We start from the raw sequence: 13,877 nt of genomic DNA, 5'->3' as shown, positions 1-13,877 counted from the left end.
GGCTGCTGCCTCTGCGACAGAATAAATCAACACAGCTCCCCAATGAGTCCTGCCTTGCTGTACAGAAAAAATGCAGTTACGCAGGAATTGAGGAAGCTTTACCTCGGGAGCTTATGCATAAACACATTAAATAAAATCATTTTTACTCGGCTTCCAATGTGCCGATATTGTTGAGCTTTGTCGAATTAAAGGAAACTTTTTGAATGCGGGAATCAGTTTTTTCAAATTTTATTTAGGCTATCAATTTATTTCACAACACCTCTTGTAAATTGCCAAATAACAACGACATATACGAACATTGTCTACAGCTATAACTCGGCAATAAGTAATTTTGTAAACTACACGTGCAGATACATCTATAGTGGAGAATATTGACGTGTTATTTACACCGCTAATTTATGAGTAGGACGTTTCTTAAGTCCTCGCAAACATGTTAACAATTTGACACAAGCTTCGAACTTACATTTGTCCGCTTTAGATTTGCTAATGCACTTTGAAAAACTGCGTTATCTCTTTTTGGTGCAATTTTGCAGAGTTGTAAACTTCGTGCTTTCGGGTTTTTTTTTCTTTTTCAGCAAAGTTGGTGTGGTTTTTCATTGCGTGCTCACCCAAAACCTAGGCTTTGTGTTTGAGTTGTGCGTAACAGAATTACGTTTTCTCGTATATTCGAATTTCAGTCCGATGCTATCATCAATCAATCAATCTTTATTTCGCATTGATGCACTTGGAAAAATTGAACGCACGGACAAGAACTAAAAGGTGCTTTTTTGCAGCTTGACAAGGTTCTTGCCCATATTCATGACAACGGGGGCATAATAAAGTTTGTACACATTAGTTTGCGCAATGTACAGATGTATAAGTGAGAATGTGTAAGGCGAAATGTACAATCAGTGATACAAAGCAGTGTGTTTAGTCAGTACAAATGGCGTACATGAATATACAATATTTAACAGATATGCATAATTCATTTCAATTGCTGAAAAATTTCATATAAGATTCTCTTAACATAAGAAAACATAGCAAATAAAGGTGTCTATAAATGCCTGTAGGTTGTGTGTAAGTCATACTTTACGAATTTTTTACAGTTTATTTTAAACATTAATTTAGTTCAATATGGCGCTTGCGCTTGGCGGAGCGCCTAGAAAGAATGAGAATGTGCGCTGCCCTTTCGCACACGTGCGTGCGGGCGAGACGTACGTCATTTGTGGTCGTGGTGCTTGTGTAAATTCGTCTAACGTGCATTGGGGTGGTGATACTTGTCTAACGTCCGCACCAGCTCCGCTGCACAGCATACACTTTCACAGGGTGAAATGGAGGTGGACCTTTTCTGTTACTTGTTACTTCTACAATTCTAATTGAAAAAAAAAACTGAAGAGCTAAACAAAAGCTTTTTTTTTTCCACTGTCGGTAACATATGGCGTTCTCTCTTAAGTGCAACAAATTCCATTCAAAGTAGTTATGTTGTACAATGGAGTTATTTCTACACTTAGCATCTATTTAATCAGGGAAATGAGAGTCGGCCTGGAGGCAGTACTTTCTTTCGGGCTAAGATGTTCATTCTGTAAGTATAGGCAAGATGCAGCGTGCAAGAAAACGCGGACAAAGAATAGACACGGCGAACAGGATCGGTGCAGATCTTCAGTTGTACTTCAGCAAAGTAAAATAGGCGCAATATCAAGTTACATCTGTCCGACATGTTTCACGCGAATGTCGATAGGAGTGAAAAGATAACGTTATTACCTGTATAGATACATCATATCCTAAACTCTAGCAGTAGTACGTGCCTATCGTAACGCTAAGTACAATGTCATAAGGGGCAGAACACGCGACTCCAACACTAGGTGACGGAGTGGACGATATGCGCATGTTCATTACGTAGGCTTTCTTTACCAGTCCTATATCTAGCAAGCTAGGCGATTATTATATTTTGTCCTAACCAGTGTCGTCGCATTCTGGCTAGTAGCACTGATAACGCTTAGACACGCGTTTATAAAGCTAAAGCTTGGAAAAGGCGGGAAAGGGAGGTTTGCAGGAACGATATCACCAGTCCAAATGCTGGTGCTATTATTAACAATTCCAACCAGAGGTCCGCCATCTTAGGCCAGACCACATGTGCTCAGAAGTGCCGTTTGCAGTTTTTCCATTCATTCACGAACGCCACTACGATATAGTCTGTGCTGCCTGTGGTTTTGGGAAGCAAGGGTATACTTACGAGGACCGTGACTCCTTAGATTCTGAAGGGGAAAAAAGGGGCAAAACCGACAAGTTGAGTACGCCCTCTCGTTTGTTAGACGTATGGACAGACTTTGAATGGCGCGGTGAATAGTACTACCGGCACAAGAGGCCGTTATTGTAAAGGGGCAACTAAAGAGAAAATCAGGTTGAGGTGTTTTACCTTAATAAATTAGGTCTTTACAATGCCGAAAAATGAGCCGCTCTTACACTCAGAAGAACCTTGATGAGCCAGAAAATACAGCCAGAAACTCAACGAGGGCGGGGACTCCACCTTGAAGTTCCCGCACAAGCTCACAGTGACGTAATCAATTTTCGCGGGTTCTGCTCTGACTTAGCTAATTCTTGTATAGATACCCTATACGTAGATTTCATTTGCGCAGATTAACTACAGTCTACTCGAAAGGCAACGACAGAACTTATAAACTTTCGGGAACTACAGTACTGCACCATTGTTGAGGAGAATCAGCGTTAAAACAAGACGTGCACACAGGTAGATCGGACAAACAGAAAAACTGCTTACTCATTCTTACCACTGCGCCAAAGGCCCTAATGCTGGTTAATGCATTGAAGCCCGCGACGTTCTGCTGACGTTAATACCGCTCGGGTATTAGAGCAACATTTAAGAAAAATGATAACTTTAGCGTTTGCTTTCTTTTTTAATTAGTCAACCTATTACCTCGAAATTAACCGAAGTATAGCTTTAGAAACACACTTGGCATGCTTCACTATTTGATGTTTCTCTTTTTCAGACTTTAAAATTAGACGAACAGATCTTGCCGTGTGCCGCAGCGTATTGTGCCACACACCAAGGTGCGGCCGGCTAAGACTCGGCATGGCGACGCCTTCCCGACTCACCCTCTTCGTACGGCGACGGCCCGCCCTCTACCGGGTCGTAGCCCTGGCCGTAACCCACTGGCTCGTTGTACACGAATTCTTCGTACTGCATGCTGGCAATGAAACTGATCCCCTGAAGCCGGAAAGAAAAGTCAATGCGAATGAAATTCATTCAAAACTTTACCACTTTGCAGTATGTTTGGGTGTCTGTCCGTATGTGACCGCTTTCAAATAGCGCGTGACAAAAGATGTCCACTAGTTTGGGCCACTAAGTATGTGCTGGCTGCTGTCTGGCCTAGTAGACAACCTGGGTCACTGAGTACGTGTGGCAGGGTGTGTATGTATGTAGGGTAAATAAAGATATGCGTAGTTGCAAAGCTGTAAACGTGTCCCTGTAGTTTTTCGTGCTCCCAACTCTGACAGGAGATTTGTCGCGCATACAACGCACTGCAGCACTCCACTCACCGATTGAAACTGAAAAACCGTTCCGGAAGCTGGTTCGAAAACGACCGGTGGTTTTGGAGACAGCCGAGGACGCGCGCGAGCGCACGAGAAGTGGGGCGATGATGGTGACAATAATAATGATGATGATGAATCAGTACATGTTGATGGCGATGATTCGCAGTCTAATGCAAGTACCCACCCTACCGAAAGTACTCCGCATTCCCCATACCTCCTATATTAAATAACATATCATATGGCATATGAGAAAATACTGTTTTTATATGGAATCCTATGTTTCATATCGGATCATTGGATACGAGAGTTATGGGGCATACAGATTTTTCAGTAGAGCAGAACGGGACATTAATCAGGAAGTGGGCGGTGCATATAAAAACAAATAAAGACCTCAATGGCGATGGTGAGTGATGGCTATGATGAGGATGGTGATGTTAGAAATCGCATAAACCAATAGAGGATGGCGTTGGTTGGTGTTACGTAAACCCCCTTATTCAAACATCGGTCTGGGGGTCTACTTTGTTTCCGTCTCCTAGTCCTATACCGCAAGGAACGCAGGCCAGAATCTCTTATATGTACGAGAAGTGCGAGGTAGAAAAATGGGCGAGTTGGAAAGGATGCGTTCTTAATCAGCGCGAACACAACAGAAGACACCGAGCTAGAAGGGAATAGGACGAGCGTTGTAGGGACCCGCGCTCGTCGTGGGTCCTTGTAACGCTGTGTATTCCATTGCTTCCGCGCTCATACAGAAGTATGCAAGAAGAGCGAGTAGTCAGTTGTGGCGAAGGCCGTATACAACATGATCAGAGGCCGTCTGGATCACTAACGTATATGTGCCGTCAAACAAGCTGTTTTGCTGTGTGAAGTTCTAGGACACTTCCAGAATAGTGGGGAGAAGTTTACGAATTGAACGGTGGTATGAAAAAGAAATGATGGTTGCAAATGCAAGGAAAACACGAAAGGAGAAGAACAGAGGTGCCTTAGAAAAGTAGTCAGTCTAGCAAGAGGGGCAGCATCGACTATTCCAAGTCTTCTCAGCGTCTCATTTCACGTTAAACTTATCCGCCCGATTCCTTGGCTAACCTACCTTAGCGGGTCTGAGACAAAGCAAGAAAAGTGGGCTAACAAATCAAGATGTTTGGAGAGATTGCTGCACAGGGGATATTTTGCTGTCTCTATTGTAAAGTTTTCTTGCCAGCACGTGTCGCAACGTGCCTAGTACCTCAAGCCACTCCTGACATATAGAAAGACTGTTATGATGGCGACGGCATACACAATCACTCTGGTTGTCTGTTGAGATGGTATTACGAGAGTTTTAGCTTATTTCACTGACGTCTACTATCTCGTTCTTGGCCCATCCCTCATCATGAACGCGCATTATCTTTCAGACGCAAAAAATACAAGCGTTGCTACTTTAAAAAATATCTCTTTTATATAATTTCATGACTTCTTTCTTTCATTTCTGTTTTGATATACCTCTGCAACCTGTCAGAAAACTCGCGATATCGCTTTTTTCATACATTCCACTTGCTCGCACTCTACCTTGTGTATTTATATTCTTTTTATGCCTCAGAGTAAACTATACCAACACGTCTCTGCTTTGTTCAATTGTCATGTTGGTTTTTTTCGTAACCGACTTACGGATTATGCCTACATCCTGCTAAGACCGCATTCTTCACTTCTTCCCAGCCGTGGCTTTATGCTACCTCCCAGTGCCATCATCATTCAATTCAGCACGTTCCTCGAGCTTCCTGGCACGTCCTCTCGTTCGAACGAGCACAGGCATCGGTCAGCAAGCGTCCCAGCACAAGTTCAAGCTGCAGCTGCTCCAGTTGTTTGTTCCAGTCTCGATTTATCTCGGTGAGTGCGGGTGCACGCTACATACGCTGCCGATTTCATCGAACCCGTACCCCTGATTTTTCACTGGCGCTATTATAGTTAACGAATGCTCACTTGGTGGTGGATTAAGTGACATCTGAAGAGTGATCGCGGGCACCCTTTGGAACATATTGTTGTTGTTGATGTTGTTGTAGTTGGCTGTGCTGCTTCCACGTGCAATTAACGCTCGGTAATGTACAGGAAATCTCTATTCTCACTGAGTAGGGTGGAGTATGTCTGCCCCTGACAACACATCACTGTCGCCGTTAGGCTACCTTATTGCTATTTAGCTTATGTGTGTCCTAGGCTGCCTGGTATATTGTTGCTTTTGACAATTAATTGACGTATTTTGCGAGTTTAAGCTGCGATCACCCATTGAGCAGTGAGACTATACTCCGGTCACTGTAATCCTTACACGACACACTGACGTATCTATTTATTAACCTTTTAAGAGCCAAGTCAAGAAAAACTTGACCTAGAATGTTTTCATTGTTTTATTTCTTCTTTATGCTCAAATACACCACCAAATGAAATACTAGTTTCTCTAAACAAGTTATGCAGATCCCACGCACTGTGGGAGTAAACGAAGCTTTGTGTTATGCCGGCGTAGTCGCCATGAACGCCATGCCGGGCACGGAGAATGTAGGGCACGCCGAGACGGCGGCCTGAAGCAAGTACTCAGACGTAGGCGGGTACCGAGGCGAAGAACCGGCTTTATTGGCGAGCAGCCTATACACCAGAACACCGTGAATTAAAAGCGCGCCGCCATATTGATGAGGGCCGGTCGCGCCATCTATCCCAAGCGCCACGAAGTAGCAGGCCTGACTGCCACACCGGGAGATGCGACCCGGAGCGAAAGCGAAACTTGGGGCTTTTTAGCTGGGCGGAAGGCGTGTTTCGCGTTTTTTCTAATCTGTCATTTTCGCTGTCTCGATTCAATCAAACTTCAAGAGCTCACACAAGTCCGCAATGGCCACACTGAGTGCTGCGCAGACTGCAGAAGCGATACATGGGGTAAGTACGCTATTACGTTTGTACAAACCGCGAGCTATATGCTAGAACACGTGTGAGCTTTTTAGCACGTAACCTGTGAAGGAATTTACAGCACTGTGTTGGTGCCATATATTATTAAAGCACGCAGAATATTGTCCTCTGCACTTTCAGTTTGGTCTTGTTTGGCATGGTCACGACTGGGTTGGCCGCGTTTGGCAACCAACTGGCGAGGTCGTTTGACGGGGCTTACAACCTGCCTGATTAGCAGACGCCTGCCCTTCACCACCTGCACATTGAAAACAAAATAGACGTTATTGTAAGAAGGGCTGTAGTTCTTTCCCATGCCATCACTGTTGCGAAGATATAAAGTCCTCTCAAAATGAAATAGAAAATACACCAGGCCAATTGTATCGTGCAACCACTTAAGAGTACAACATTCAGAACACAAGCCTACAGCACTCGAACAAGCAGCATATGATGCTAAACCTGCACTCATTGGAATATGAGGAACTACAGTAGTTATGTTCAACTACATGTGCTCCGACAGCGCCCTCTAAGGGTCAATCAGCTTGGTTCCGAAATCGAAACCACAATATACCACTATGATTACGATGTACTTAGCGGCGATGTTGGTTGCGAATGTTTAATTTATTCTACCTTTAGTCCAACACAAGAAGGGTGAGTTCACGTTAAACGTTACGTTACGTGCACCACTGCTGTTTGTCTACGTAGTACACGGAACACACAGGGGAGGTGTTCGCTTGAGTCGTTGTAGTGCGCCATACTTCATAATCTCTCAGATGGTTGAGCAATTTACATGGCAAGTGCCAGAACCACAACCGGTTTATGGGCCATACCATAGTGGCGAACTCCAGATTAAATTTCACACCGTGGTGTTTTTAACGTGTCCCTAAATCTAACTGCACGAGCGTCGAAATGCGGCTGCCGTGGTCGGGATTAAACCCGCAACATCGAGCAATGCCATAGCCGCAAAGCTACCACGGCGGGCACAGAAGTGTTCATTTGACGTGCGACCGCTTCCGTAGTGTCGCCTATACGCTACGGGGCGCTTTGATACGGCTCTGCTTCTGCACGCCCTGCGCAAGTTGCCCGCTTGACAAATTTGCATGGTGCTCATTTTTTTAGAAATAACAGAAACGTACCGTATCGTAACTTGAACTTAAATTTATCCCGTTAGCCCGCAACTGTTGTCATCTATATAGAAGTAGCGTTTCCGTGCCCACTCACGTAACCTTCTGCTTATTCCCACCCATTGTATTGGAACTGCGAGCGAGGAGTGGCAATGCTGTTGTTATATAGCTTTAAATTAGGGGGACACGAGCGCTGGTCTCAAGCGCTAGGGTGCCGGAAAGGCTTGTGTCCCCCCAAATCTAAAACTCTCTATTCACTCATTTCGCGACTGCGTCGGTTTCTGCCTCCTCTCCTCACGCCTCTCTACCATTCTGTCTAGCTTCCCTCTGTACTTGCACACGTTAGTAGAAAGGTTAGCGCTGCAACTTCTGCAATGGTTTTGTGTGGGGTCACGGATAATTACAGCTGTCAAGAGGCTAATGTGGCGACGTCCAGGGAGCTCGAGAGGGCATTGTGGACGTTCCATGTGGTGCAAAGGTCCAAACGAGTTTCTCACGTCGCCTTTTCTCTCCGCCGTGCTCCCGTCATGTATAGACACGCTCTGAACCACCGCCAACGCGGTAGCAATAAATAGCAATAAACCCCCCTACCCCCAACTTGTGCTGGAGCCAGACAGCAACAGCAGAAGTTAGAAAGTCGAAAGAAGAGCCATAAAGGCTTCGCTTTAATAAAAACTAAGCAAGATAGAGTAGGTCAAAAATCAATCAATAATTTTTTTATTTTCTCTGAAATATTGTTGACCAGCTGGTTAAAAGTTAATACATGGTCAAAAACTCGTTCAATTATGTTCATAACGTAAATTGAAAGGCGCACACTAATATCTGGACTTGTCTAGCTTCTGCGGATGTTTTTGATAGGTCAATAAAAAATGTTGAGTTGCCACTCAAACGGTAAAGAAGCGAAATTCCTGTGTTAACTCCGATTAGGTGTGGGCTTTTAAGTCCACAGGTCCATAAACTCGCTTATTTGTCGGCTCACTCACTCATCCACACTCAGACGGGCTTCTGAGCCTTTGAGTAAGCTCAAGTGGGTTTTAAGGGTATGAGGATGAGTGAGCTCGGGCGAGTATAATTTCGTTAAGTCTTAGTCCGAGTGAGTCCTGCTCAGTAGCATATATGGTAACTCTGAATTCGAGCGAGCCCTAAGCAAAAAAAAAATCATATTTCGTGTATGAGCCTGGACGAGTTCCATTTTATTTGCTCACGCAGGTTCAAATCTTTGTTTCTACTTTGTCTTCATTTTTCGATAAATTTTCTTAAGTGCCTGAAGTTGCTGACGTTTCTAGTGGATAATCAGTGTATCACTTTTCAGGTTCATTCTGTCGGCATGAATTACTACGTGTCAATGCCTTACCATTCACCTTATAGCCATACGGCCTACGTCCGCTCAGCATATGGCCAGCCTGCATATGGCGAGACGCCATACGGTGAAGCGCCGTACGAACAAATGCCATACGACCAGGCGGTGTACGAACCGGCGGCGTCCAGCCCGCATCTGCAGACAGCTACCGCCAAAGGTATATGGAATGGCAATCGCCGTATGCATATTATAATACAAGCCGCGTGTTTGCAAAACAAGATTGGAGGCAGCTTAAGCTTCGCCTTTAAGATTGGAACGCGATAGCATTCAACGACCCCGTACTGCTTTTCACGCTTCCCGGCAATCTGCAGCTTATGTAACCGTAGCGTTGGCTGCGAACGCTGGCTGCGAAGCTATGCACGAAGCCGAGCTTTCTGGTAGCAACGCGGCCTCTTACGTGGGTCGATCTCCTGCTGTTGTTTCGCACGTTTAATATTTCAGTCTGAGAAGAGATAACATAAAAGATACACCGTCAATGTTTTTCATTACATTTGTTTGTGGGCTGCCGTTCTCAAAATTCCGAGGAATAACTTTTTAAAGAATGAAAGACAAGGGGTGAGCAACTTTGGTGGCAGAAGAGTGGTTGGGTATGCGGGGTTCGGTATATGGTCCGAAATTCGTTTTGCCGAAGTGATGTCCGACGCTGGACCGTGGACGGGGCAGGCCGGATCTATGGCCGGATGCCGACGCCGTATTTCCTGCGACACGGGGTTCTCTACGCCATCGCGCTAAATGGAAAGGATAGGGGCTTAGGGATGTATATAGTTCGCGAAAGAAAAAAAACTCCCGAATACAGCGATACTGCAGGGCTTCCTTTTGGGATTCGGAGCGCTTTGGTCATGGCCAATTAATTTTCTAAGTCTAACTAAAGGCTTAAATCTATAAACTAAAAGTAGGTCTACAGATTATGTTTTTATAATATGCAGTCTGGGGGGTATGCAGGACATATAATAAATTGTACAAGAATGTCTCTAAAGATTTTGTGAACGGGAGGAAACGCGCAAGGCTTGTGCAAACGTCAACACACTGAACACCATTTTCCAAAGTATGAGTGCCAGGTTGCCGGGGGCATAGCCAGGGGAATGGGGGACACACTTCTTGTGTAGCAAATTTCTATGTGCTAGGGATGCCCGGCATAAAGCGACTTTCGAGAACACCCAAATCCCCTCTCGCCTGGTCAAGTGGGAGCCCCATTCCTCCTCACCCCCTACCTCTCCGCGAACATTTCTGGCTAGGCTACTACCACTCGCACATCGTAGGCTTGTCAACGTTGTTTATGGAACACATGGTGTGGTGCACACAGACATACGAGAAAGAATTCCATACAAAAGATGACGCATATTGATGTTTCAGAAAAATGTAGCCAACTGCCGTATAACGTAAAATTATTCTATGCTGATTTTATTCGAATCTTCTGATGTAACATGACGCAACCTCCGACGCAAGGATCGGGCGGTGAATTGAACAGCCAAATCAAAGGTTTTCCTCGTTTATAGGAGGTCAATTCTTTTTCTGTGAAAGCAAACATCATTGCCTACCTTGAGAAGCTTTTCTTCTCAAGAAAAACTAACGCCAAGGCAATCGGTGAGCCCTAATTTTTTATTCCTTTCGGAACGGGACAGTCTCCGGCTATTACAAATGACTGTAAGTCTCGTTCAGCATGAATAATGCATCTTTACTGCCAGCACGTCACTTCGATGTGGCGAGTTTTCATGGATTTGTGACGTCGCGGGGCAGACAAGTGAAGCGAGCGCAGGCCAGAAAATTTCGAGCAGTAGTGTAGCGCTCATGGCGAAAGACGTGTAGAGTCGTCAGTAATGTGTGTGTGTTTCTTTCCTTTCGTTTACGCCAATCATGCATCATCAGCGTGTACACGTCATATCAGACGGGGAGCTTTCGCAACTTTCGTGTTTGTCGGGTGACGGACAAGCGTGGTGGTAGGGCCCTGAAAAGTGGTACTCCAATCGTGGAAGGATGGTGGTAGAAATGGAATAGCAACAAATTGGTATAGCTTTACGTTATGGCGCCCCAATATCGTGGGCATTTTTTTTTTTTTGTCAACACGGTTTTATGCATTCGAATGCATGTGAAACACAGAAATGCTTTTATCGCACAACTACTGAACGAATTTGAGGAAAATTTGTTTTATTAAGGAGAGCACGGTTAACTCTACCGACTTCAATAAGCAGGAGTTTGATTTAGACTCAGTTTTAACACATACATCCAAATATTACATATTCAGAACTTTGTACCAAAACAGACATAGCTTATTTTTTTTTATTTTTTTTTTTGGAACTGCACCTGTTAGTTCGAGCACCAGAAGCAGTCATTTAAGGAGTTTACAGGCTATGTGAAATCGGTACAGTTCTACTGAAACTTCTGCAAAATACCTGCTCACGCAATTGTGGCATTTTTCATAGCAATGCATTTATTCATCAGTTTAAAATTTTCCTACACACCTCGTAAGCATTGGATAAAGGGGCTTCATAGTAAGCGATAAGTGGGGACAGATCAAGACACACTGTACAGACGTAATATTATACCGTATAAGATTATGCACTTAACGTAATATATAAACACTCCGACATTACAGAAAGATCAAACGCTAGTAGACATCATGGGACAAAGAAAAATCATACGGTCCGCGAAGGAAGCAATATGGCGAAAAGTAGTAGTCGCTCTAACTTCGGCCAACTAAATGACACAAGAATTAAAAAATATATATAAAAGCATTAACTGAGAGGTACAAAAGAAACGGTGTACTAAACGCGAAAGTGTGAAAAAACAACGGGAAAGAAATACATAGTTTGGCGCCACTGTGCAGAAAAATACGAGCTTATGAACTGGTGTAACTTATGTACATTTGTTTCGACGAAATCAGCTAGAGCTACGAATAACCGGATTAAACGAGAAAGTAATACATCAGTATTGTCCGCTTAGCATTTTAATAGGAGCAGCATACAGAGTGGCGACATTGTTTTTAAGTGCGAAGCATTTCTTTCCCTAGTCAGAGTAAGGTTCAGAGCAAGGTCACACTCAAGGACGCAGCGACGTTTTGATGACGCTTTGTCTTCGAAAAATGCGGGCCAATCTCAAATAAGGTTCTGTTTAAGATAATGTGGATATAGTGCAAATTAAGGCGGCCCGCAGCGACAGGTTATGAGCGCAGACGTTAAATGCAACGTCAACATGCCGTCTTTATCATGCCGTCGTCGTCATTCCGTCATCTTCATTGCATCGCCTTCATATGTCATTTCGATCAATCTTTCTTACCCTGTCACCGTAATCTCACCGCCGTTTTTATATTCCCTCGCTGTCACTGCGTTGTCATATAGCCTACATCACGCCGCGATCGGGCCTTCGTTTTACCATCGTCATTATTACATTGTCGTCGTGCCATCGTCGACATCTCATCGTCAGCAGAATGTCGCCGTCACGCCGTGGCGTTCATGCCTTCACTGTCATTTTGTCGTCGCGCCGTGGTCGACATATAGTAAATTTTAGCATCGTCATTTCGTTGTCGTCATGGCGTAGTCGCAGTTCCAGCTCCATCATTCCCTTCCTTACACTATCGTCATCAATCCAATGTCGTCATCTTGTGGTCGTCACTTGGTCGACGTCACACCATCATCGTCACAGCATCGTCGCCAATCCGAGCAGCGTCGCCATCCCACGCTCGTCGCGCTTCTTCGTTACGAGAACACGCCGTCGTTCTTGTGCGTTCTATGCGGTCGCATGCGACGAAATCGCACTCGTCCGGGCTCTTAGAACCGAAGCGGCGAGAGATCAAGCTCGGCCAACAAGTAGTTACCTGCCGTTACATCTGGGAAGTTTTGTGGCGTCATTATAAACACTTAGATCGACGCGCGCGGCCTCTATCGAGGCACTACACACGAACCAAGTGCACACGACGTGGCGGTGTCACGGACCACGTGTTCGCCAGAGAGGTTGATCTAGGAACTTTCGAGTACCTCTGGTACTTCCGTCCACTGCTATCCGTGATGCGTAGCATCCATACGTTTGAAAAAGCATCAGGATGAGCACTTAAGAATAGCGCTTCAGAAATGTATGCTTTGCCCATAGATTTTGGTCATATATATCTTTCAGAAATGCTTCGCACGACATAGATTATCATCAAGGATGGTTTGGGCATTCGTTTTTCTATTTCTGATTTGCGAAGTTGTATTATATTTTAGTTGTGCTATTGCTTCGTTAGCGATTTCCAACAGTTACAAAATATTTCATGGTTTAAATAAAGAAATGAGTTCCTTCTGGTCTGTAGTTTTAACTTTCTATTGGTTTTAAACACGAACGACATTATCAAATTCGATGCACTGTAACCGAGCGTTACTATTTCTTCGTGTTCATATATAGCAATATGAGGTAAAGGATCCTTTTAAATCACTAGAACATCAACGCTGAGTTCAAAGCAGCGATCTTACCTGGCAGTGCATCCTAGAAGCGCATGCGCAACACACTAAAATTTTCTTTTCTTTATGTTTTTTTTTTTTTGTTGTTGTTTCAGACGAGAAGAATGAGCAGTAAGTACACCCTGTCGCTGGCAAGCAGTTCAGCGCAACCGATGTATATTGGTATCCTTCTACGTGCAATGTATTCTCCCCCCTTCCATTAAACGATATCTCAAATTTCAAAGGGAACACCAGATGTTTGTAAAGTGAAATTAGCTCACATGCTTCGCCTGCTTGCTTAGAATAAATTGCCGATAATAATAATGCACTGAGTCAGTTATCCGAAAGAAACACTGCTGCGCAGGTCATCAAAATTGTAGCTGCAGTAACTACTCCAATACGAATTAGATGTCCCAGCCAATCTTAATTAACCTTGTGCTTCACGCTGATAATGCTACAGGAGAAGCACGGAACGCACTGAGTAAAACAATGTTAATTTCAAACTGCTGTCTTCCGTGTGTCGTAGCTGTTATAGGCTTTTGGTTGTATCAAATTTCC

The sequence above is a fragment of the Dermacentor andersoni genome, chromosome 8, assembly GCF_023375885.2.
Source record: "Dermacentor andersoni chromosome 8, qqDerAnde1_hic_scaffold, whole genome shotgun sequence".
NCBI classification, from domain to species: Eukaryota; Metazoa; Arthropoda; class Arachnida; order Ixodida; family Ixodidae; genus Dermacentor; species Dermacentor andersoni.
Note: the sequence above shows the minus strand (reverse complement) of the source record.